General features: G+C 37.1%; 1 non-coding gene across 1 annotated transcript; it reads left to right on the top strand.

Annotated features, from left to right (window-relative positions):
• Positions 1–1,290: 1,290 nt before the first annotated feature.
• LOC141699005 (small nucleolar RNA R71) lies at positions 1,291–1,397 on the top strand. The gene has a single exon (XR_012565497.1). It is a non-coding gene; the product is annotated as a small nucleolar RNA R71 (small nucleolar RNA).
• Positions 1,398–26,362: the final 24,965 nt, after the last annotated feature.

Genomic DNA, 26,362 nt, shown 5'->3' with positions numbered 1-26,362 from the left:
GGCAAATTCAGCTTTTTGAAGATAGACAACGGCATCAGATTGATGCTTGCTCCCAAATCGCAAAGGCATTTGTCAAATGACAACTTGCCAATGGTGCAAGGAATGGTGAAGCTACCTGGATCCTTAAGCTTTGGAGGTAACTTTTGCTGCAGCACGGTACTGCACTCTTCTATTAGAGCAATGGTATCAAGATCATCCAGTTTCACCTTCCTTGAAAGAATACCTTTCATGAATTTTGCATAACTAGGCATTTGCTCCAGAGCCTCAGCGAAAGGTATGTTGATGTGAAGTTTCTTGAACACCTCCAGAAACTTACCAAATTGCTTGTCCAGCTTTTATTTTTACAATCGCTTAGGAAAAGGTGGTGGAGGATAGAGTTGTTTCTCCCATGTATTACCCTCAGGTAGAGTGTGTTCAACAGTAGTCTTCCTTGGTTCCCCCTCTTTCTCCTTTTGCTTTTCTTCTTCATCCACAACTTCAACTTCTCCATCTTTTGCTTTTTCAGCATCAGCAACTTTTCCAGAACTTAAGGTGATAACTTTGACTTGCTCTTTAGCTTCCTTCCTGCCCGGCACTTCAGTATCGCTGGGAAGTGTGCCTGGTTGACGATTGAGCAAGGCATTGGCTATTTGTCCAATTTGATTTTCCAAGGTCTTGATAGAAACAACCTGACTTTTGCACAACAGCTTTAACTCCTCAAAATCAACACTAGAGGGTGGAGCAGCACCTCCTTGTTGAGGATATGAATGCCTTTGAGCAAATTGCTGAGGTTGCTAGAATCCAGGTGGATTAAACTGTTTACTTGCAGCTTGCTGATATGGTTGCTGAATAGCATTCTGATTATTGCTCCAGCTGAAGTTGGGATGATTTCTGTTATTAGGATGATAAGTAGCGGGCACAGGCTACTGCGGTCTCTGAAAATTATTCACATACTGAACAGATTCATTAACAAGAGAACACTGATCCATAGCGTGAGAGCCTACACAAAGCTCATAGACACTAGCTATTTGATTTACTTCATAGTTGGCTAAAGAGTCAACCTTCATAGACAGCGCCTGAAGCTGCATTGCAATAGTTGTAACTGCATCAACTTCCAGAATACCTGCTACCTTCTCAGGCATCATCCTTTGAGTCAGGTTTTGATACTCGTTTGCAGCCATAATTTCAATGAGATTATAGGCCTCAGTATAGCTTTTGTCCCACAAGGCGCCTCCATAAGTTGCATCGAGCATGGGCCTAGATTGGGCCCCTAAACTATTGTAGAAACTAGTGATCACCATCCACTCAGGCATACCATGATGTGGACACTTTCTCAATATCTCCTTGTAGTGCTCCCAAGCTTCGCACATAGATTCTCCTTGTTGCTGCGCAAACTGAGTAAGAGCACTCCTCATAGCTACAGTCTTGGCCATTGGATAGAACTTCACCAGAAACTTTTGCGCAAGATCTTCCCAAGTAGTGATGGACCCATCTGGTAAAGAATGTAACCAGTCCTTAGCTTTGTCCCTCAGAGAGAATGGGAAAAGCCTCAGCTTGATAGCCTCATCAGTAACACCATCATATTTAAAAGTACTACAGATCTCGACAAAATTCCTGATATGTATATTGGGATCTTCAGTCGCAGCACCTCCGAAAGAAACAGAATTCTGCACCATCTGAATAGTGCCCGGCTTGATTTCAAAAGTCTTGGCATGAATAGCCGGATGAATGATGCTTGACTGAATGTCATCAATTTTAGGCTGAGAAAAGTCCATAAGAGTTGGATCAGCTTGAACTATACGATCATCCATTATTTCAGGTTCTTTCTTTTTACTCTCTTTATCCGAATCTTCAAAAACTATCTTCTCCGGAAAGTCAAGAGCTGTATCTGTCTCCTCAGCTTTATCCAGAGTCCTCTTGCGAGTACGAGAACGTGTTTGCATAAACGCTCGCTAGAGTACCTAAAACACAACCGGAAGCAGTAAGTAACAAGTCTTAATAAATGAATCCTAATGTCCACTAATGGAAAGTACATAAACTAAACAAATTAACACCGAGTCCCCGGCAGCGGTGCCAAAAACTTTCTAGGCACAAAGCATGCGCTAATTAAATCACGCAAGTATACGCATTCGCAAGTAATATAGAATGATTTCTAGTTCGTTCCCACAGAGACTCTGATTAATTATATCTAATTAACACTTACTCACCAATGTATGATTATTCTTCATTGTCAAGACAATAACAATTAAGGTTGATTAACTAATAATAACAACGAGAATTAAACACTTAAATTAACAATATTAAACACACATGAGATCATAACTTCATTACTACTTCATTCAATAGTCATTGTTATTACCCTGAGCATATGATGGTGATGATATTAATCGAACAACACGAAACTGATAAACGCCAACTTTCGTTGCACGAATACCATTCTACCAAGCATCCACAATTAAGATAGAAGTTGAATAGGCATCAATTATGTTGAGACCCTATTGTTATTCCCAGTGGACTAACAATGAGATTTATAGAAGGGGGGTTGAATATAAATCTCAAAACTTTTTCAAGTTTTGAGCAGTTTCTAAGGCTAAGTATTTTATTGAACAAATGTGTGTGAATTACTTGAAGCTAATACAGACAGATATATATTCAAACACAAATGTAAAGAACACAAAGAACTTAAAAACGTTTCTGGTGGATTTGTTGTTCCACCAGAGATGTGTTATTTCAGAAAATCTGTGATTCAAAGAATAAAATCACAGCTGCGTCCTAGCACAAACTAGATGATTTTCTCTCTGGATTTTTCTAAACAGCTCTGGAAAATTCACCATCTAATTACTAGCTGCTACTTGGTTTATATATCACCAAGTTTACAAGTGAAGACAAAACTATAAAATACAATTAAAAGATTCTTCACATGTTTCTTCTTCATTTCTCTATCCAATGCAATTTAGGTTTAGCTGTGAATCTTTGAATACTCCCTTGTTTGCACCATAAAGGAAATGCTGCATTTTCTTGATTCCTCCTAGAGGCTGCCACATTCCAGTTTGTCTCTGTCAACCCATGTGCCTCTGCCAGCTTATGAATTGTCACTATCAACTGCTATTGAACTAAGCATCCGTTGAAGCTTTCATCCGTTGATGACTTTATCCGTTGAAGCTTTATCCGTTGATGCATTAGCAGTTGAAGCTTTGTCCATTGAAGCACTCATCCGTTGATGGATGTTATCCGTTGAAGCTTTAGAGACATCCGTTGAAGCTTTGTTTCTCATCCGTTGAAGGCCTTTAATATCAGTTGATACTACTTCACTTATATAAAATTACAAGGCATGAAATATTTACAATTAGCCCTCCTATTTGCATATCCACTAGTAGTCAACATGACTGATAATTTCCCACAACATCTAAGAATTACAAATTAAATACAGAGAATGAAATGTGCTACAATACTAAACTTATTTCTAAGTAAAGCTACACCTTCAACAGATAGCCAAAAATGGTCTTATCCGTTGATGCTACAAACACTAGATTTCTACTTAAGTGTTTTGTTTAACTTATCATCAACCTAATACACATATTCCTAACAATCTCCCCCTATTTATGTCTACTAGAACTGTAGGCATAAATTTGGGTTTAACTTGATGATAACAAAACACTTATCAAACATATGAACTGAAATAAAGTAGAAATTCAAAAGTGTTGTAAAAATGTGTATACTGAGATAGAATTAAAGAATTACATTGTTTCCAAGGGTGCTCCTTTAGCCTGAGTAGATTAATTTCTTTTCCTTTGATCCCTTATTTTCTTCCCTAGCCTCCTGTCATTCTCCTCTATTTGGAGTTGGAGTTGTCTGTAGAATTCAGCTTCATCTTCTTCATTGATGTCCAACTTAGATTACATATCCTTGAGAGTTTCATTACTAGCAATCTTGAGCTGATCTTCATGTCTGAAAAATCTTCTGACTCCTTTATTGTCTCTGAACTCCATCAACCAATGAGGTGATTTATGAACTATAATTCCTCTCTCTGGGATGAGTAATGTTCTAGGCAAGGCATTGGGCTCCCACCAAGTTTTCCTTATGCTGGCAATCTTGTTGAGAATCTCAGTTTTGGCAGTCCTGGTAAAGCCAGAATCCCTTTTTATAGCTGAGTAAACTCTAACCAAGGTAGAATAACCTTCATTCAGAATTCTGTAAAGAGGCCAAGTCCTTTCCCCACTTCCTTTATATTTGAACACTAGTCTTTCTGGAAGCTGTCTGTAGGCATCTATTCCCCTTACTTCCTCCAGCTCATTTAAATAGAGTTCAATGTCTGTAAATTCCTTTATGTCACAAATGTGAACATAATCATCCTTTGAGGCTTGTGGCTTAGGCTTAGGCTTCTGAGTGAATTTGATTGAGGTTAGAGGAGGTGTTGATTTGATTTTTCTTTTCTGTTTCTTTGATGGTGGAGAAGTGGTTAAGAAAGTGGGCAATTTGTTGGTGTCCCAATCAATTGGTTCCTCCTTAGGAGTGATTATTTCACCATGAATGTTTATGAAGGGGTCAGGCACAATGGGTTCAGGAATAGAAGGTAGTGGTTTGGATTTGGTTGGGTTTCTTCAGTTTCATCTACAATCTTCCTCTTTGCATTAGCCTTATTTCTGTTCCCTTTCTGCCATTCCTTTCTTTCCTTACTTTTTCTTCCACATCATCACTAAACATGTTCCCCATACCTACATCTTCACCCTTGTCTTCAATTTCTTTCTTTTCTTCAGCTTGACTTGACTTTAGCTGTTTTTCAAGCTTTGTTTGTGCTCTTTTATCAGCCTTTAGCTTTTTAGCTTCTTCTTTCAACCTTCTGGCTTCTTCCCTCTTGGCTATTGAGAATTTGGAATGTCCTTGTATCACACAAATACTCTTTCCCTCTCTAAAGATAATAGCCATGTTCATTCTTTCAACCACATCCTTGGTCTCCTTGTGCTTCATGATATTACCACCCAAAACCTTGTCTTCATCAGGCTTTGGAAGAGGAAAATCCACTTCTTTCAACTGAGCAAGGCTTAGAGGGTTCTTTGTAGAGTCCTTATTGGATCTGTTGTTGAGCTTGAGAACCATAGGTTTCAGATTCTTGGAAGAAGTCTCTCCAACCTTATTCCTCCTTACTGGCTTGAGCTCCATAATGATTGGCTCCACCTTTGTGCTATGCTTCACAGATTGTGATTTTAAAGTTGTAGAACCAAAAATTTGTTGAATCCTTTCATCAATTCTCCTCCTTTGTTCTTTGACTTTCATCTCAGCTGCTGCTATCTGGATTAGATCAATTCCATCAAGCTTTCCTTTGATTTGAAGTGTTGGAGAAGTGGTGATGGCAGGAACTAGCACTTTAGATATTTGAACTTTTGTTGATGGCTCTCCTTCTGCTTCCCCTTTATTCTCCCTCTTTTTTGTTATCATCAAGGATAGGGGTCAAGCCTTGTGCTTTTGCCAGCTGCAATAGTAGACTTGTCTGAGATTGTTAATTTTGAAGAATGGTGACCACAGAGTCTTCAATGACTTGAACTCTGTTTTCCAACTTGGCCAGCCTCTTGTTAGCATCAGATTCTCTCCTCAATCTCAGTAACAAATCTTGCATTGTACCATAAGGCATGACTGAATCCAACTTCTCAGAATTGTAGGATTTCAGATCAACAATATCCTTTTTGAGTTCATCCACACTCAAATTGTGTCTGATATGCTGCAACTGCAGGAGATGCAGAAAGTCTAGATGAGCTTGAAGAATAGCCTTGGTACCAGCATCTGAAGTGTCCTGAAGGGCCTTTTGAATAGCCATAACCTGCTTGACCAAAGCTACACCAAATTGTCCTGGTGTAGATTTCTTTGTCCATGCCCATTCAGGTAGATTTGGAACAGAACTTGGGCCTGCATCTCCCCCTAAGTTCATGCTTCCATCCAAAGAAATAGAGTCATCATCATTAGAATTTACTTCAAATTCTTCAGATGGCTCACCAGCTTGAGAAGGCATCCTATTAACAGCAGCTTTATCTCTTTGAAGAGATTCTGAAGTGTGCATTATATTCAAAGTCTGCTCTGCCTCCACATTGCCCTGAGCAGCCAACAGTTGATAGGCTGAAACAGGATGAGTAAAAGTGTCAGCATCCAAGGAAATGTTATCAATTTCAGCTTTGTAATGTTGCTGAAATTGTCTTTCCTTTTCAGCATCATCCACAATCATTGACTCACTAGCAATGGCTGGATCCACCCTTATAGCTTCTGTACCTGCTTTTCTCTCATTTTATCTATATTCTTGCATCAGGGGCTCCCCCTGGCTCACACACACCCTCACACCCTTACCCTCACCTACTAAGGTGGCACTCCCCTCACTCACTTTTGCCATGCTGGAAGAAATAGCACGCATATTTTGACTCTCAACCTCTCCTTTTGCCTGGGAGCAACCCAGCCTCTCACTCAAATTATCACTCCCTTCCCTCAATCCTAGAAGTGATTATACCGTGACCGTGTCTTCTACACTTGGAATTGATTCAGTTATATGTGTAGAGACCATCAACGGATAGGGAGTATCCGTTGAAGTGGAAACTGATGATATCAACGGATAACTGCTGTTAAGCTTATCCTTCGAAGAACAACCACTTGTCAACGGATGAGAGATATCCGTTGAAGAAGGAAAAGATGTAGATATTGAAAGTGACATAATTGTTGAATCTGTGTGAATTGATTTTAAATGAGGTGACACAGATTCTTCAACTAAGTCTGAAAGAATTGGCTGATGATCCAATAAATCATCTAAAAGATGATGATCACCAGGATTTGAGTGGGGCTCCTCCCTGAGTTTTAAAGAGGGGGAATCAGGAATTGATGTGAATATCATATCCACATCTAGAGATGGTGATGGAGAATTTGGTGATTAATGTTGTCTATTATGAGAGAATGGGGCTGTGACTCCACATTTGCTGGAGCCACATCAAGCTGAATTTGAGAAGGAAAAGATACAGGTGGATGTATTTGTACAGTGTGTGCCCCTTGTGTTGAAACTAGGGTTTTAGCCTTCTTTCTTCTTGAAAAGGCTTTGATAGGTGAATGTGTGGTTTCAGTGTCCCTCCCTCTTTTGTTCTGTGTCCCTGGTTGGGGACTATTTTCAACAGCTGCATCCTTTTGGGAGGATGCAACTAGGGATGTGTTTGAATCCTTTTGAACCACCACAGTCTTTTGAGAAACTGTGGCTTGGCTGGCTAGGGTACCACTCACCTCTCCCACCTTATCCTGGGGGGTTTCTTGATGTTCACCCCTCCCCTCACCACTCACACCCTGTTCACTCCCTTCAGGGTTTATGGTAGTTATTACAACTGTTGTCTTTTGAGAAACAACAGAGGTGGTTTTCTTTGACTTGTGTTTTGGAATTTTAGTTTTGGTGGCTTTGGTAGTAATCTGTTGGGACAAAGACATAGATTCCATTGCCACACTAGAAGGCAAAGAAACAATAGGGTTGGAAGAAGTAGGAGTTGCAGAAGTATTTACCTCACTTACCTGAGGTGCATTCATTATTGGCAAATATACCAATGGCACCTAGCTGTTGAGGTTAATTCTCATAAGGTCTGCAAGGACCCTTTTCTCTTGTGCCCAGCATTTAAGTTTATTGCTCTCATTAGTTATGACCAAATCTTCAGCAACATGGTTAGCCAATAACATAAAGAATCTAGCATAGTAGATGTTATGAGGTCTATTAGCTTTGTTACCTAACCTGGAACCTAATTCTAGCATGACATAGTTGCTAAAATTAAAGTACCTATCAGAAACTAGCATATAGAGCATATTAACAAGAGATGAAGTTATGGCATCAAAATTGCTAATCTTCCTAGAGAAAACCATGATAAAGGCATCTCTAAGAAAACTCCATTATTTCCTAAGGCCCTTTCTTCTAATGCTCCCTAAACTAGCAGAATCAAAAAAATAGCCTATGGAATCTAACATGGCAGATACATCATTATCAGTGTGTGGTGTCATGGCATTATTCTCAGGTAACTTAAAGCAAGACTGTATATCATCACAGTTAATACAGTAATCCTTACCTTTGAGAGAGAAAGCAATGGTCATATCTGTGGAATTGAACTATACAATTGTCCAAATCTCCTCAATTACCTCACAATAGATAGTTGGGGCTTCCAGCATTGCATAGCTTAGTTTGCAGTTCTTGATGAAGTCCATCATCTTGTGATAATCTGAGTGGGCTTCATTCTTTTCCACCAAAGCTACGAAATTGTTCTTTTCATAAACAAATCCAGACTGAGACATAATCTTGACTACTGGTGCCATTGTTGTGAGTAGAGGTTGCAGAGAAAAGATTGAGAGTTTTGGGAGAGAAAGAGAGTAAAAATTACAAGAAAGCGTAAAGTGAAAATAAGAATTCAATGGGCTTTTATACTTTCTCGAAATAAAACGTAAATAAAATGATTAAATGATACTTTTAAGTAAATTACAGCCGTTTGAGAATAAAGAAAACTGTAGAAATTCTGAAAACTGCCTTTAATACAAATACATACAACTGTGTATATATGTATCAACGGTTAAGTAAACGAATCAACGGTTGTGACTCACTAATGTAACTGATGTGACACTTCAACGGATGAGGTAAATAGTTATCCGTTGAAGATTAACACTGTTTTATCCGTTGAAGGATAAAATTACCATAAATGTATTTGTCTTTCAACGGATAATGAACATCCGTTGATAGAACAATTTTGGCTTTCAACGGATAGGGAATATCCATTGATAGTATAAGCTTTACTTAAAGCCAACTTTGTTCTTGCCACAAATTCATTTCAGGCTTCAAAGCAGATTATAATGAGGACATGAATTTATGAATAATTAAGCATACCTAGCTCACTTACTAATCTTGTGAATGTTGATTCATCAAGTGGCTTGGTAAATATGTCTGCAATCTGCTTTTCACTTGGAACAAAATGAAGTTCCACTGTACCTTTCATCACATGTTCCCTTATGAAGTGGTACTTGATGTCAATGTGCTTGGTTCTTGAGTGCTGCACTGGATTTTCAGTAATGGCAATGGCACTTGTGTTGTCACAGAATATAGGAATTTTGTCAACAGTTAGTCCATAGTCAAATAGTTGATTCCTCATCCATAGTATCTGTGCACAGCAACTACCAGCAGCAATGTACTTAGCTTCAGCTGTTGATGTTGAAACAGAATTTTGCTTCTTGCTGAACCATGACACAAGCTTATTCCCTAGAAATTGACAGGTGCCAGTTGTGCTTTTCCTGTCTATTTTGCAACCTGCATAATCTGCATCTGAGTAGCCAATTAGATCAAAACCAGACTCTCTAGGGTACCAAATTCCTAGATTTGGAGTCCCTTTGAGATATCTGAAAATCCTTTTAATAGCCACTAAGTGAGACTCTTTAGGGTCAGCTTGAAATCTAGCACAGAGACATGTAGAAAATATTATATCAGGTCTACTGGCATTTAAATATAAAAGTGAGCCAACCATGCCTCTATAACTTGAAATGTCTACAGACTTTTCAGCCTTGTTTAATTCAAGCTTGGTGGCAGTGGCCATGGGAGTTTTTGCAGATGAACAATCCATTAAGTCAAACTTCTTTAAAAGATCATAAATATATTTAGTTTGACTAATGAAAATTCCACCACTAACTTGTTTAACTTGTAAACCAAGAAAATAAGTTAGCTTTCCCATCATGCTCATTTCATATTTACTTGGCATTAACTTAGCAAACTTTTTACAAAGCTTATCATCTGTAGAACCAAATATAATATCATCTACATAAATTTGAACAAGTATTGTAGAGTCATTAACATTTCTAAAGAAAAGAGTTTTGTCAACAGTACCTCTTGTGAAGTGATTATCTAGAAGAAATTTTGATAAAATCTCATACCAGGCTCTAGGTGCTTGCTTTAGTCCATAGAGTGCTTTCAACAAATAATACACATAGTCTGGAAAATTTGGATCTTCAAATCCTGGAGGTTGGCTTACATAAACTTCTTCCTCCAATTCTCCATTCAGAAATGCACTCTTGACATCCATTTGATAGACTTTGAAATTGGCATGGGCTGCATAGGCTAGAAAGATTCTGATGGCTTCAAGTCTGGCAACAGGAGCAAATGTCTCATCGAAATCTATTCCCTCTTGTTGAGAATAGCCTTTAGCAACCAATCTGGCTTTATTCCTTATGACAATGCCATTTTCATCCATCTTGTTTCTGAATACCCATTTTGTGTCAATAGAACTTTTGTTCTTTGGCTTGGGTACCAGCTTCCATACTTTGTTCCTTTCAAATTGGTTTAGCTCCTCTTGCATTGCTAAAATCCAATATGGATCCAATAGAGCTTCTTCCACTCTCTTAGGTTCCTCCTGTGATTAAAAGCTACTATACAGACATTCATCTTGAGTAGCCCTTCTAGTTTGCACTTTAGATGTAGCATCACCAATGATCAGTTCAAAATGGTGATTCTTGGTCCGTTTCCTTTGAGGTGGTAGATTAGCTCTAGATGAGGTTACCTCAGTATTGTCATGATGTGAGATAGAATGTTGATTGGTTGAAACTCCCCCTGAGTTGCTGATCCTTTGAAAGGAATTGGGAGTTCTATCAACTGATGAAGTGAAATGATTATCCGTTGACAGACTGTGATCAACGGATGCTTCATTATGAACTTCAACGGATGATGCACTTTGTCTTTCAACGGATGCTGCATTGCTTCTATCAACGGAAGCTGAATTATGACTTTCAACGGATGCAGCATTCCGTGCATTATCCAAAGGCAGATTTTGAATTCTTTTCGAGGTGCCTTCTCCATCATTCTCATCTTCACTATCATCACAATATATCTCAATGTTATCAAATTTGAGTCCTTCATGATGTCCCTCATCTGTTAGTCCATCAATCTTTTTATCATCAAACACAACATGCACAGATTCCATGACAATGTTGGTTCTTAGATTGTAGACCCTATATGATTTTCCAGCAGAATAACCAACAAATATTCCTTCATCAGCCTTTGCATCAAACTTCCCTTTGTGATCAGGTTGATTCCTTAGAATGTAGCATTTGCAACCAAAGACATGCAGAAAGTTTAAAGTTGGTTTTCTTCTCTTGAACAATTGATAGGGAGTCATGCCTTTTGCCTGATTAATTAGAGAAATATTCTGAGTGTAACATGCACAGTTAACAGCCTCAGCCCAAAAGTATGTTGGGAGTTTTGACTCTTCAAGCATTGTTCTTACAGCTTCAATTAGTGATCTGTTCTTCCTTTCCATCACACCATTTTATTGTGGAGTCCTTGGAGCTGAGAACTCATGCATGATCCCATTTTCTTCACAGAACAACTTCATGGTTGTATTCTTGAACTCAGTTCCATTGTCACTCCTGATATTCCTTACTTTGAAATCTGGATGATTATTGACTTGCTTGATATGATTGATAATGATTTCACTAGCTTCATCCTTTGATCCAAGGAAATAAGCCCATGAAAACTTTGAGAAATCATCTACAATCACTAGGCAATATCTTTTCCTTGAAATTGACAATACATTGACTGGTCTAAAAAGATCCATGTGTAGCAGCTGTAATGGTTCATCAATTGTTGATTCAAGCTTCTTAGTGAATGATGCTTTCTTTTGCTTTCCTTTCTGACAAGCATCACACAGTCCATCCCTTGTGAATTCCACTAGAGGGATTCCTCTAACTAAGTCCTTTTTGACTAGATCATTCATTGTCTTGAAATTCAAATGGGACAGCTTCTTGTGCCATAGCCAACTTTTATCTGGACTTGCTTTGCTGAGAAGACAAGTAATTGATTCTGAATCTGTAGAGTTGAAGTCAGCTAAGTACACATTCCCTTTTCTAACTCCAGTTAGAACCACTTTGTTGTCCTTCTTACTTGTGATAACACAGGCTTCAGAATTGAAGGAAACAGTATTCCCTCTGTCACATAGTTGACTGATGCTCAATAGATTGTGTTTGAGACCATCAACTAATGCAACTTCATCAATGATGACATTTTCTTTTGAAATCAAGCCATATCCCATAGTGAACCCTTTGTTGTCATCTCCAAAGGTTATGCTAGGGCCAGCTCTCTCCTTGAACTCTGTGAGCAGGGTAAAATCTCCTGTCATGTGTCTTGAACAACCACTGTCCAAGTACCATAGATTCCTTCTTTTTCCCTGCACACAACAAAATCAATCAAGTTGATTTTGGTACCCAAGTTTCCTTGGGTCCAGCCTTGTTAGTCTTTTTCCTAGACTTCATTCCTCCTGCATCTTTTGACTTAGGTAACTTTGGGTCAACCTTGGTCTCAGATGTAGTTGGTTGAAGTGTAGGGTTAGTCACAGAATCATTTAGCACATTTGGTTGAATTTGATAAGGCATGGATTGTGCAAACATATTATTCCACATAGGCATGTTGTATGGCATCTGAGGCATACTAAATGCAGCAAAATAAGGATTATTAACATATGGCATGTTTGCAAAATGTGCATGAGGATTCTGATGAGACATAACAGGAATAGCATGCAGAGGTGACATAGACATGTTAGGAATGGAGGGAGTTAAAGGCATGGGAGCATTATTAACAGATTTGCAGTTATCAGATAGATGATTAACACTTTTACAATGCACACAGCTTTTTCTAGGAGCATACTTATCAGGTGTGTAATTGTTGTGTTTGTTAATCCCTACCTTCCCATTTCTATTAGATTTTCTTTTAGTTTCCTTTTTATCCTCAACCAACTTAAGCCTATTTTTCAACTGATCTAAAGTCATGTGTCCTATATTCACCTTACTGGCATTTTTGGATGTGCTAGCTCCTTCTTTGACAAAGTTCTTGAAAGTTGAACCAACCTTCTTATTGAGATTTTTCTTTTTAGAATCACTTGCTTGTTTTAATTGATGAGCCTTCAACGGATGCTCTTTTTCTTCCTTCAACGGATAACTTTCATAATCCGTTGATTCCACATTCATTGACAATCCATCAATTAATTCTAACTCCTTTTTGTTTTTCTTCCAGGCATTCTCACAGAATGATTCAATTCCCTGAACCTTGACAATCTGAGCACTAACATCCCTAGATGTTTTCCAGGCCTTGATTACCTCTTGCTCACTTTCTAACTGTTTAGAAAGAATTTCTACTTTCTTAATAGCTTCTTCTAGTTCACTCTCAACAGTCAAGCATTTAATTTTAATCTTTTCAAGCTCAATTACCTGATCCTCTAACACAGCATTCCTATCACTTAAAACACATTATTCTCTTTGATTTATGTGTTTTCTTTAGCTAGTGATTTAAGGGAAACACACAAATGATATAATTCATTGGACATATCATTTATGGCTTCATTGCATTCAATTTTAGAAAGCTGAGAGAGGTCAGTAGTAATTACCTGGTTGTTTGATGAACTAGTTTCATTTTCATCAGAATTAGCCATCAGGGCTAGGTTGACATATTCCATATCATCATCTTCATTGGTTCCATCTGCTGCCCAATCATCTTGAGTGAGAAAAGTTCTTTCCTTTTGTTTGAGCAAATCAAAATACTTCTTTTTATAATCAACTTGCTCAAATTTCTTCTTATCAGAGGTTGGCTTCCTGCACTCATTTGCAAAGTGTCCACTAATGCCACAGTTATAACATTTGAACTTAGATTTGTCCATCATGTTTTTGTTTGACTTAGTGAATTTTGTATTTTTCTTGAATTTCATCTTTGCAAACCTCCTGGACAGAAAAGCCAGATGTTCATCAACATCATCAGAGTCATCTTGACTGGAATTGTCTTCATCCTCACCTACTTGCTCCTTTTCCTTGCTTGATTCTGATTTGCTTGTGCCAATTTTGAGACTTGGCATTGTCTTTTCCTCATTCTTGGCTTCAATCTTCTCATTGTCAGCTACAAGTGCAACTGATCCTCCTTTTCTCTTTCCCTTTTCTAACAGCTCATCTTGCTCCATCTCAAGTTCATAGGTCTTCAAAATTCCATATAATCTTTCAAGTGTGAAGTCCTTATAATCTTGAGAATTTCTTAGAGAAACAGCCATAGGCTTCCATTCCTTTGGTAGAGACCTCAGAAATTTTAAATTGGAGTCCTTGACTTGGTACACTCTGCCATATAGCTTCAATCCATTCAACAGTTTCTGAAATCTGTTGAAGGTATCATTCAATGATTCTCCTTCTTCAAAATGAAAATATTCATACTGTTGAATGAGAAGCTGCATTTTGTTTTCTCTAACTTGCTCAGTACCTTCACAGATAAGTTACACAGTATCCCAAATTTCCTTAGCAGTTTGGCTGTTAATGACATTGTCAAACATATCTTGATCTAGGCCATTAAACAGAATGTTCATGGCTTTCTTGTCCTTGTGAACCTCTTCAATATCTTCAACAGTTCATTCTGCTTTTGGCTTGGGAATAGACTGTCCAACAACAACTATTGTAGTAGCAGCTGTGGCCACCTTGTGAGGGATGTGAGGACCATTTTCAATACAGTTGATGTAGCTTTTATCTTGAGAGTGAAGATGTAAATGCATCTTCACTTTCCAGTGATGATAGTTATCTCTTTCCAGGATTGGAATCTTTACACCAATATCCTTCTTACTCATGATGTTAGCAAAATAGATCTTTAAACTCTTTGTATGTTAAGAGCTTGCTCTGATACCAATTGTTATTCCTAGTGGACTAACAATGAGATTTACAGAAGGAGGGTTGAATGTAAATCTCAAAACTTTTTCAAGTTTTGAGCAGTTTCTAAGGCTAAGTGTTTTAGTGAACAAATGTGTGTGAATTGCTTGAAGCTAATACAGACAGATATATATTCAAACCAAAATGTAAAGAACACAAAGAACTTAAAAACTTTTCTGGTGGATTTGTTGTTCCACCAGAGATGTGTTATTTCAGAAAATCTGTGATTCAAAGAATTAAATCACAGTTACGTCCTAGTACAAACTAGATGATTTTCTCTCTGGATTTTTCTAAAGAGCTCTGGAAAATTCACCATCTAATTACTAGCTGCTACTTGGTTTATATATCACCAAGTTTACAAGTGAAGACAAAACTGTAAAATACAATTAAAAGATTCTTCACATGTTTCTTCTTCATTTCTCTATCCAATGCAATTTAGGTTTAGCTGTGAATCTTTGAATACTCCCTCGTTTGCACCATAATGGAAATGCTGCATTTTCTTGATTCCTCCTAGAGGCTGCCACATTCCAGTTTGTCTCTGTCAACCCATGTGCCTCTGCCAGCTTATGAATTGTCACTATCAACTGCTATTGAACTAAGTATCCGTTGAAGCTTTCATCCGTTGATGACTTTATCCGTTGAAGCTTTATCCGTTGAAGCTTTATCCGTTGAAGCACTCATCCGTTGATGGATATTATCTGTTGAAGCTTTAGAGATATCCGTTGAAGCTTTGTTTCTCATCCGTTGAAGGCCTTTAATATCATTTGATAATACTTCACTTATACAAAATTACAAGGCATGAAATATTTACAATTAGCCCTCCTATTTGCATATCCACTAGTAGTCAACATGACTGATAATTTCCCACAACATCTAAGAATTACAACTTAAATACAGAGAATGAAATGTGCTACAATACTAAACTTATTTCTAAGTAAAGCTACTCATTCAACGGATAGCCAAAAATGGTCTTATCCGTTGAGGCTACAAACACTAGATTTCTACTTAAGTGTTTTGTTTAACTTATCATCAACCTAATACACATATTCCTAACACTATATGTCTACAGAATTTGACAACATAACGATTTAAGCGCAAGTTATTCATTATGATTATATAGGGCAAGTAAGAAAGTTATAGTTACCCACTAATCATGCATACAATACACGAACCTATGCTAGCATGGCAAGTTCTAAATCTCAAGATTCACTGTCACTTCACAAGAGATTAACAGACTATCTTACATCTTCGTGGCGCACATAAGACGAAAAGCACAACATATGCTAGATATTATACAATCACCACATACCAAGGTATTAAACAATTAACTAAAGAAATTCATAGTAAATCTGCTATGATCCCATAATCACGATTAGCCCATAATAGAACTCATCGTCACCATGGGTTCATATGAAAACATGATAATAACACAACGATATAACTAATAAAAATACTTAATAAATAATGAATTACGTCACAAGAGTATTAAGGTTCAAAGCATAAAGAAAACTAGCATCCACTGTTACAACAAATTAAAAGAATCACAAGATAAACGTATGCTTCCTTTTCTTCATTGTTGCGTACTAAAACGGTCTTCTCAATCTTCTTGCCTTCGCTCTCGATTATCTTCTCTTCATAAAATGTCTTCCCAAAAGGTTTATATAATAACCCAAAAGAACCAGCGCTAACAGAAGCCCAATAGAACTCGAATTCTAAAAATCAGATTCTGAAATTACGCACCCAGGCGGCCGCCTCCTCCTTCCAGGCGGTCGCCTGCTCTCATCAGGCGGGCGCCTGTAACACTTCTGGAAAAATTAATATTTTGCTTCTATTTTTGTTAAATTCTTCGCACATCAACCCGGGACTGACTCTAAGCACTTCTTTAAGCTTATCTTGATTAAAACACCCTATCTAAGCAAGTTATACCCTGAAATGCAAAAACACTCGAAAACGCGTCAAATACACAAAATACTCAAGTTCAAGACACCATTCAAGCCATTATGAGACGCTCTAAATGGTATAAAATGCCACATATCACCAACATCAGGATTTGCAGGAACTTGTGTATGAGTAGGTCTATTTCTTAACAGAAATTGCCTGACCTCTCTAGGCAGAAAGAGAGGTCCTGAAAATTTATTTTTTTTCATCCCTTTTAATGTGATCAGTGATTGCTTTTTCAGAAATTTGAAAAACAAGAAGTAATTCATTATCATCAAAAATAGCATTAGGGCATAGAAAATTGAAAATCAGTTGTAGAAATCTAGTATACCCTATAACTCCTGATGCATTTGTTCTCCTAGAAATTATGAATTGTAGTATTGTATTACCATAATCAAAATTACCAGAGTAAAGAAGAGAGTACCCAATTTTCAGAGAAGTGGATGGAAGTGCATCAAAATTTGTTGTTTTGTTCAAGAAACACCTACTGATGCAATCAAAGAAGAAGTTCAATTCTCTTTTCAGTTTCGTCCTTTCTAGTTTCCCAATGGTTGTGATTTCTCCTTGATAGCCTAAAGTCCTCAACATATCAAACAGCTGCTCAATGGTATAGGTATCAGGAGCACCATCAAGGGCAGGCAATCTCAAGGCTTGAAGCAAAACATCAGCATCAACCTCATACCTATGACCCTTATACTCAAAAGAAAAACCAGTATTTGTTACATTAACCAAAACTGTATTCCATACCTACATGACAGCCCAGTATGACACCTTAACAGAATTCGTAAGAGCATACCCAATTGGACATTGTAGGAGGAAATCCTGAATGTCATGAAAGGATGATGGTAGTTGTTGATGTATAAGCAGAGCTAAATAATTATTAGTGCCAAATGTGTTTCCATGAATTATTGTGGTTTGACTGAAGAGTGGTGAAACTTCAGACGATGTCATGATGTGTATAGCTTGTGAGAGTGAATATAGGTGAGATGTAAATAATGAAGCTATATGTATGATGAATAGTGTCACATAGGTTCTTTTTAGTTATAGCTTTGCTACTCTGGAGTATGTATAACATATTCATATGAAAAAGGTAATTTAGTGAATTTAACTTCGGACATGTAACAATTACCGAGTAACAGAATTTGACGGTGGAGTAAATTACGGAAGTAAAGACAAAATACGTACAGATATGTCGAGACACAACTGTAGACATTTGTTTATCGGATAATCCACCATTAATCATTAAATAAGTGAGACACTTAATTTTAATAATAAACCTACTCAGAAATTATCACTAATAATCTGAATTAGTAAATGTTGACCTGTCGTTAGTATTTGAGACCTCTTCTTTGTCAGGATTTGACAAATTTAGGATGTGTCGATTCGAATTCAACAGTTGTTTGTCAAAGCATCACAAATTATTAGCAAACCACAATTTAATCAAAATAATCATCAAAGTATACATTTTAATTGAATGATGTAAAGATTAACAGGCTTCAAAGAAGAACATTCACATACATACATAGTGAAATAAGCATAGACTAAATCTTGCAATAAAAGGAAATTTCATTAATATATCAGATGATTACATTTCATGAAATTTGTTGATGACATGCAAAAGAAATTACATGAACATCCTAGTCTATGATAGAAAGGCAGTCATCGTCTAAGTGGCCGAAATACAGATGACGGTGAAGAGAAACAGTCGGAGGGTGTTTTCCAGGAAGACGAAGACGATGATGGATCAGGGCTTCTTCTTCCTACTTTCAACAAAGAGAATAGCAAGACGAATAATTTTCTCTTGCTGTTGAAGAGTGTGGAGGTGAAATTATCTTTGGAAGAATAGAAGATCATTTTTTATGACGTCTGGAAGTTGAATCCAGATGTCGTGTGGAATGTCATTGATGGGATATGGAGTTGGAATTCCATTCCAAAAGATATACATAATATTTATACCATAGCAGTAGAACCAGCTGGAATGTGCCATTATTTGTGAGAAATGAAAATGAAGAGATGTGTTTGAGTATGAGAAGATGTGATTTGACTAAGGATGAGTGGTCATTTAAATAACCGAGAGAGAGAGAGAGAGAGAGAGAGAGAGAGAGAGAGAGAGAGAGAGAGAGAGAGAGAGAGAGAGAGAGAGAGAGAGAGAATATTAAGAGACCAGGGATTTGATTAATGATTAACTGAAGAGTTAACTTAATGATTTAACCAAAAATCTTATTTATGCATGTCTCCCTAGATCGACTAGTAATGATGACTATGATATTATTTCATACATGCACATTTAGTAAATAAATTCACTTAATTTATCATGCATAGAATAAAATACATCTAAATTTCAACAAAATATTGTCAATCATTATTTAGGACATATCAGTACTTGATCGTTATTCATCAGAATTTGACCAAATAAAAATTAACAGTAAATTACTTGTCCCAACTAACCATTCCAAGCTCATTGACAAGATTTGTAAATGTTGCTTCAGGTAATGGCTTTGTGAAGATGTCAGCCAGCTGCTGATCAGTAGGAATAAAATGGAGCTTAATGGTTCCTTCCATAACATGCTCTCTTATAAAATGATATCTGATACTGATATGTTTGGTGAGAGAGTGTTGCACTGGATTCCCTGTCATAGCAATAACACTTTGATTATCACAGTAAATAAGAACTTTAGAAAATGATAATCTATAGTCCATGAGCTGGTTTCTCATCCATAATAGCTGAGCACAGCAGCTTCCAGTTGCAATATATTCAGCTTCAACAGTTGAAGTAGAAATGGATTTATGCTTCTTACTGAACCAAGAGACTAGTCTTCCTCCCAAAAACTGACAACTGCCAGAGGTGCTCTTCCTGTCTATTTTACATCCAGCAAAGTCAGCATCTGAATATCCACACAGTTCAAAATCATCTTCCCTTGTATACCATATACCAAGTGATGTTGTGCCCTTTAGTTATCGAAAGATTCTCTTAACTGCAATAAAATGTTGCTCCCTAGGATTTGCCTGGAATCTTGCACACAAACAAGTGGCAAACATAATATCTGGCCTACTAGCAGTTAGGTATAAAAGAGAACCAATCATACCTCTGTAGCTTGTGACATCAACTGATATACCTTCATGAGGATCAAGTTTTGTAGCAGTTGTCATAAGAGTACTTGCAGTTGCACTTTCTTGCATATTAAACCTCTTTAGTAGATTCTTTGTGTACTTTGATTGATTGATGTAAATGCCATTATTAGTCTGTTTAATTTGCAAGCCTAAGAAGTATCTCATCTCTCCCATCATACTCATTTGATATCTTGATTGCATCAACTTTGAAAACTTATCATACAATGTTTGATTAGTTGATCCAAAAATGATATCATCCACATAAATTTGAACTACAAGCAAATCTTTACCTTTATTCAGATAAAATAAGGTTTTATCTATTGTACCTCTTTTGAATCCACTTTCAAGTAAAAACTGAGCAAGGGTCTCATACCATGCTCTAGGTGCTTGCTTTAGTCCATAGAGTGCTTTATCAAGTCTGTAAACATAGTCAGGATGTTTAGGATCCACAAAACCTGGTGGCTGTTCAACATAGACTTCTTTTTCAAGTTATCCATTGAGAAATGCACTCTTGACATCCATCTGGAAGACTTTGAATTTTTTGTGTGCAGCATATGACAAGAAGATTTTGATTGCTTCCAGCCTAGCAACAGGAGCAAATGTCTCATCATAGTCAATGTCTTCCTGTTAAAATAACCCTTAGCCACTAACCGAGCCTTGTTTCTGACAATTGTTCCATCGGAATCAGTCTTATTTCTAAAGACCCACTTTGTGCCTACAGTTGATCTATTTTTAGGTCTAGGCACCAGCTTTCATACTTCATTTCTTTCAAACTCATTCAGCTCTTCTTGCATATCTATGACCCAGTCTGCATCCTTGAGTGCATCTTCTACTTTCTTTGGTTCTTCTTTTGAAAGTAGATTATGATAAAGACTTCATTTTGAGTTGCACTCCTTGTCTGTACACCTTCATCAGGATTTCCAATGATCAGATCAGGAGTGTGATCTTTAGTCCATTTTCTGGCATGAGGAAATATTCTTCTGGAGCTTGATGTTCCCCCTGAATCATGTGCCTCATCAAATGCATTTGAGGCTACCCCTGAGTCAGTGTTGTTATTTCCTGATGAAGTATTAACACTTGACTCATGCTCTCCTGATATTGTGTCAGCATTGGATTCTGTTTGATCAGATTGAGAAGAACCTTGAGTTGATTCTTCCTTGTTGGTACCATCAGTTGAACCTTGCTATTGCTCCCCCTCAACATGTGCTGGTTCATCAGTAGATTGATCATCTTCAGGATCTGAAGGAGTGTTAGGACTTAGATCATCAGTGATTGATGATTTATTGAAGTTTGATGCAGAGTCCAGCAATGCGTTTTCATTCTCAAAAATCAATCTTTCATGAGAGTCTTCTTCATATCCAGGAATCTTTCTATCATCAAAAGACACATTGATGGATATAACTATAGTATTTGTTCTCAGATTGAAAAACTTTATATCCTCTTGATGGTGCATATCCAACAAAGATTCCTTCATCAGCTTTTGATTCAAATTTTCCTAGCTGATCAGTGTGAGTCCTTAGAACAAAGCACTTACATCCAAATATATGGAGATGTTTCAGAATTGGCTTCTTTTCTTTTATCATCTGATAAGGAGTTACACCATGTTTGTTTATCAGAGTGATGTTTTGAGTGTAACAAGCTGTGTTTACTGCTTCAGCCCAGAAGTAAGTGGGTAACTTAGCTTCTTCTAGTAGAGTTCTGCCAGCTTCAATCAATGTTCTGTTTTTCCTCTCAACAATACCATTTTGTTGAGGTGTACAAGGAGCTGAGAATTGTTGTTGTATACCTTTGTACTTGCAAACTTCCTCTATCTTTGAATTCTTGAACTCGGTGCCATTATCACTTCTCAGAATTTTTACTTTGAATTTTGTTCCATTTTTAATTTGCTTTACATGATCCAGAAGAATTTCTGGAGTTTCATCTTTCCCGTTTAGAAAATACGCCTAGGCATATCTAGTGAAATCATCAACAATTACAAGTGTGTACCTTTTCTTGTTGATTGATATTATGTTCACTGGTCCAAAGAGATCCAAGTGTAGCATGTGATATGGTTTAGTGATGGAGAACTATGTTTTGCTTTTGAAGGATACTCTTCTTTGTTTGGACTTTTGAAAGGCATCACAAAGACCATCAGATGAGTATAGCATGTTTGGTAGTCCTCTCACTAGCTCCTTCTTGAAAAGTTCATTTATTGAATTAAAGTTGAGATATGAGAGCTTCTTATGCCAATTCCAGCTTTCATCTACTGATGCCTTAGAGATAAGGCAAGTAGCTTCTTTCTCAAGACTTTCATGTAGTCTAGATTCATATATGTTGCCGTGTTTATATCCTTTCAAGATAACTTTCTTTGTCTTGATAAGAACAACTTCACAGTGAGAGTCATAGAATATCACATGGTAACCTTTGTCAGTGATCTGACTGATGCTCAGTAGACTATGTTTCAATCCTTCCACCAATGCCACATTTTCTATTACCACCTTTCCAATTATCAATTTTCCATATCCCAGAGTGTGTCCAATGTTTCCATCTCCATAAGATACATCTAGGCCAGCCTTCCTCTCAAATTCTGACAACAGGGTTTTATTCCCAGTCATGTGTCCAGAACATCCACTGTCCAAGACAAGAATGTTCTTCCTGTTATCCTGCAATCAGATAGATGATTAATTAGAAGGATTTTTAAGGACCCACACTTGTTGGGCCCTTGTTTTAAACAACTTAAGTTTTCGTGATTCAGAATCAATTCTGACAGGTTTTTCTTTGATAGAGTTTGCATTATCAGAAGCAGATTCAGTAGAACTTGCAGAATTGAGTACATAAGCAGTTTTATTAAATTTAGGCAAAGGTTCATAGAAATTGTGATACATCTTATGATAATAACTACAAGTGTAAATTAAATGCCAACTACTACCACAATGAAAACAAGGATTTTGTGGTTTATAAAATGCTAATCTACCCCTAATATCAGACTCAGGAATTGCAGATTTTTTTTCTTAATGCTCCTGCAATCAATAGCAAGATGATTAGTATTTCCACAGTTAAAACAAGTTTTTCTAGGAGCATTGGGAGCAACCTTATAGTTGGAATCTTTGGACACACCTTGTTTACCATTCCTCTTTCTTTTTGGACTTTTTATCTGAGGTTTATCAGCAACTTCAGATAATTTCTTTTTCAGTTGTCCTTTTGACAAAAGTCCTATGTTCTTTTCTTTCTTGACAGCCTTAATGGTTTCTTTGTTTTCATCACTTTGATTTTTGTCATTTACTTTCTTTTCCTGATAAGTAGATGTTGAACCCTTTTCTGAGGTTGATTTGGGTTCATTGTTTTCTGAAGAGATAAACTTAATAGGAGTCTTAAGGGTAATTTTATTTTCAGTGTAAACATCTTTAATTCCATCTTTATAACCAAGGCATTCTTTCCAGTTTTTCTTTGAGATCATCTCATGAACCTTTTTGCCTGAATCAGTCCAGGCTTTAAGGGTTTTTCTCTCATTTTATAAATCTTTTTCTAACATACTGTATCTAGCCTCAAGGATCTTTACTGTATGTTTAGCTCTTTCACATTCTTTCTTAAATTCAGTGTGATTTATTAAGTCAGACTTTAACTGTTCATTCCTAGACTTCAAGATCTCAATTTCAGTTATAAGTCTATCATTTTCTAGAGTCTTATTCTTATAATTACCATTCAAAGATTTAAGAATAGATTTCAATTCAGATATATCCTCAGTATCAAGAGAAAAGAAGGATGTTGATACCTTAGAATCAGGATAAGCAGGACTATCAAAACTAGCCATCAGTGCATAGTTTGTTCCTTCAACTTTAGAGTCAGTGAAGTCCATCCAACCTTTACTTGATGTGATCAAGGCTTTTTTTCCCTTTATCATTTCTTGACTTCCTGCATTCAGTAGCAATGTGGCTAGGTTCATCACGGTTGTAGCACTTGATCTTTGACATGTCTACTTTTCCAGCTTTCACATCTTTTCCTTCTCTTCTTCCAGAAGGCTTCCTTTCCCCACCGGTAAACTTCTTCCGGAAGCTTCCATTCTTCTTCCTGAATTGCATCCTCTTGAAACCTCTCACCATCATAGAAGCCATTTGCATGACATCAGAATCTATAATGTTCACATCAATTTCAGAATCAGTATCATCATCAGGATTTGATGATGAATCATCAGTATCTAATTCTAGCAGATAGTTCTTCTTCCTTGTAGCTTCCATAATCTTATCTTTTGAAGCTTTAGCATTTACCTTTAAGGCGGCTGATTTTGCCTTGATGTTTTTCCTCTGTTTCCTCTGCTGAACTTCCAAGTCATGAGTCTTCAGCATGCCATAGATTTCATCCAGAGTAACTTTCTCCAGATCATACTGGTGTCGTATGATTGAGGTCCGTGTCTCCCATTCCTCACTTAGAGCTCTCAGAAACTTTGTGTTTGAATCTTCAAGATCATACACCTTTTCCACCAGAGATAAGTCGTTGAGCAGAGTAAGAAACCTATCATAGATGTCTGTGGGACTCTCACCAGTCTTTGCCTCGAAATGTTCATATTCTTGAACTAAGACAGCCCTTCTGTTCTTCTTAATGGTTGTGGTTCCTTAGCATTGAGTCTCAAGGGCATCCCAGATTTCTTTGGCAGTCTTGTAAGCTATAACCCTGTTTGACATCACAGAATCAAGACTGTTATGCAAAATATTTCTTACCTTTGCATCTTTCAGTACAGCGACCTTTTCTTCTGGTGTCCATTCACTCTTCTCCTTCAGCTGGAGATGTTCATCAACAGTGGGGGTTGCAGGCACCAATTTTGTTGGCTTGTAAGGTCCATCATTGATTACATCGAGATAGTCTGGATCTATAGCTTCCAAGTGCATGAGCATCTTCACTTTCCATGTAGGATATTCAGCCTTCTTCAGAATGGGAATTTTGATATTTTCATACTTGTTCAGAGACATGTTTAGATCGATTCTGATAGTGAATTATCAGTCCGCTCTGATACCAATTGTTGCCCCATAAAGATACAATCGTTTAAGGGGGTTGGATACAATTGTATAAATGTTTCGAACAAGTAATAAAATATAACAGCTTTTTATATTTCTGATAAAAACTTTTACAAAACTCTTTCAAGAAATATTGATGTTCTTGAGAGCTGCTAGGTCATGATGCTCAAGTTAATTCACTATGTGATGACCTAAACTGTGTTTATATAATATACAGCTACAACTAAACAGTCTAGGATATGCATTATCAAAAACTAACTGAAACTGATACATATCTTTAACTGAATAGATAAAATCCTATCACTCAGACGCAAGAGATATCTATTCCACAATACAAGGAACAGAACAAATCTTCTAAAGCTAACTGTTCTTCAGATACTGATGACATCCACATGCTGATGATGTGTCAAATCCTGATGACACATCAAATATTGATGACACCCGAACAGCCAGATCTTGAGCTTCCTCTGATCATTGAGAATCAGTACGTAACACTGATGTGTTTAGTCATTGAATGTTGCACTGGATTTCCTGTCATTGCAATAGCACTCTGATTATCACAATATATAGGAATAGAAGAATAGTCTAACCCATAATCCAGCAGCTGATTCTTCATCTATAGAATCTGAGCACAACAGCTTCCTGCAGTAATGTATTCCGCTTCTGCAGTTGATGTGGAAATTGACTTTTTTCTTGCTATACCAAGAAACCAATCAGCCAACAAGAAATTGGCAGCTTCCAGAAGTGCTTTTCCTGTCTATTTTGCATTCTGCAAAATCAGCATCTGAATATCCAATTAGCTTAAAGTCTGATTCTCTAGGATACCATAATCCCAGATTTATGGTGCCTTTGAGATACTTAAAAATTCTCTTCACAACTAATAGATGAGGCTCTCTAGGATCGGTTGGAACCTTGCACAGAGACAGGTAGCATACATGATATCAGGTCTACTAGCAGTCAAATATAGGAGTGAGCCAATCATGCCTCTGTAGTTAGTTATATCTACTAAAGAACCAGTATTTGAATTTAACTTGGTTGCAGTGGCCATGGGAGTTGACGCAGTTGAGTAGTCTTGCATTCCAAATCTTTTGAGTAAATTCCTGGTGTATTTGGATTGATTTATGAAGATTCCTTCATCGGTCTGTTTAACTTGTAACCCCAGAAAGTAACTCAGTTCTCCCATCATACTCATTTGATACCTGGACTGCATTAGCTTTGCAAATCTCTCACAGAGTTTATCATTAGTAGATCCAAAAATGATACCATCAACATAAATCGGTACTAATAACAAGTCATTGCCATGGTATTTATAAAAGAGAGTTTTGTCAATTGTACCTCTTGTGAAACCACTTTCTAGCTAAATAGAGCAAGTGTTTCATACCAGGCCCTTGGAGCTTGCTTCAATCCATAGAGTTCTTTATCTAGTAAGTAGACATGATCTGGATACTTTGGATTAATGAACCCCGGAGGTTGTTCAATATAAACTTCCTCTTCAAGTTCTCCATTTAGAAATACACTCTTCACATCCATTTGGAACACCTTAAACTTCGTGTGTGTAGCATAGGCAAGAAAGATTCTAATTGCCTCAAGCCTTACAACTGGAGCAAATGTTTCATCATAATCAATGCCTTCTTATTGTGAGTAACCCTTTG

This window comes from Apium graveolens, chromosome 11 (assembly GCF_009905375.1).
Source record: "Apium graveolens cultivar Ventura chromosome 11, ASM990537v1, whole genome shotgun sequence".
Taxonomy (NCBI): Eukaryota; Viridiplantae; Streptophyta; class Magnoliopsida; order Apiales; family Apiaceae; genus Apium; species Apium graveolens.
Note: the sequence above shows the minus strand (reverse complement) of the source record. Positions and strands in the feature narration are given on the sequence as shown.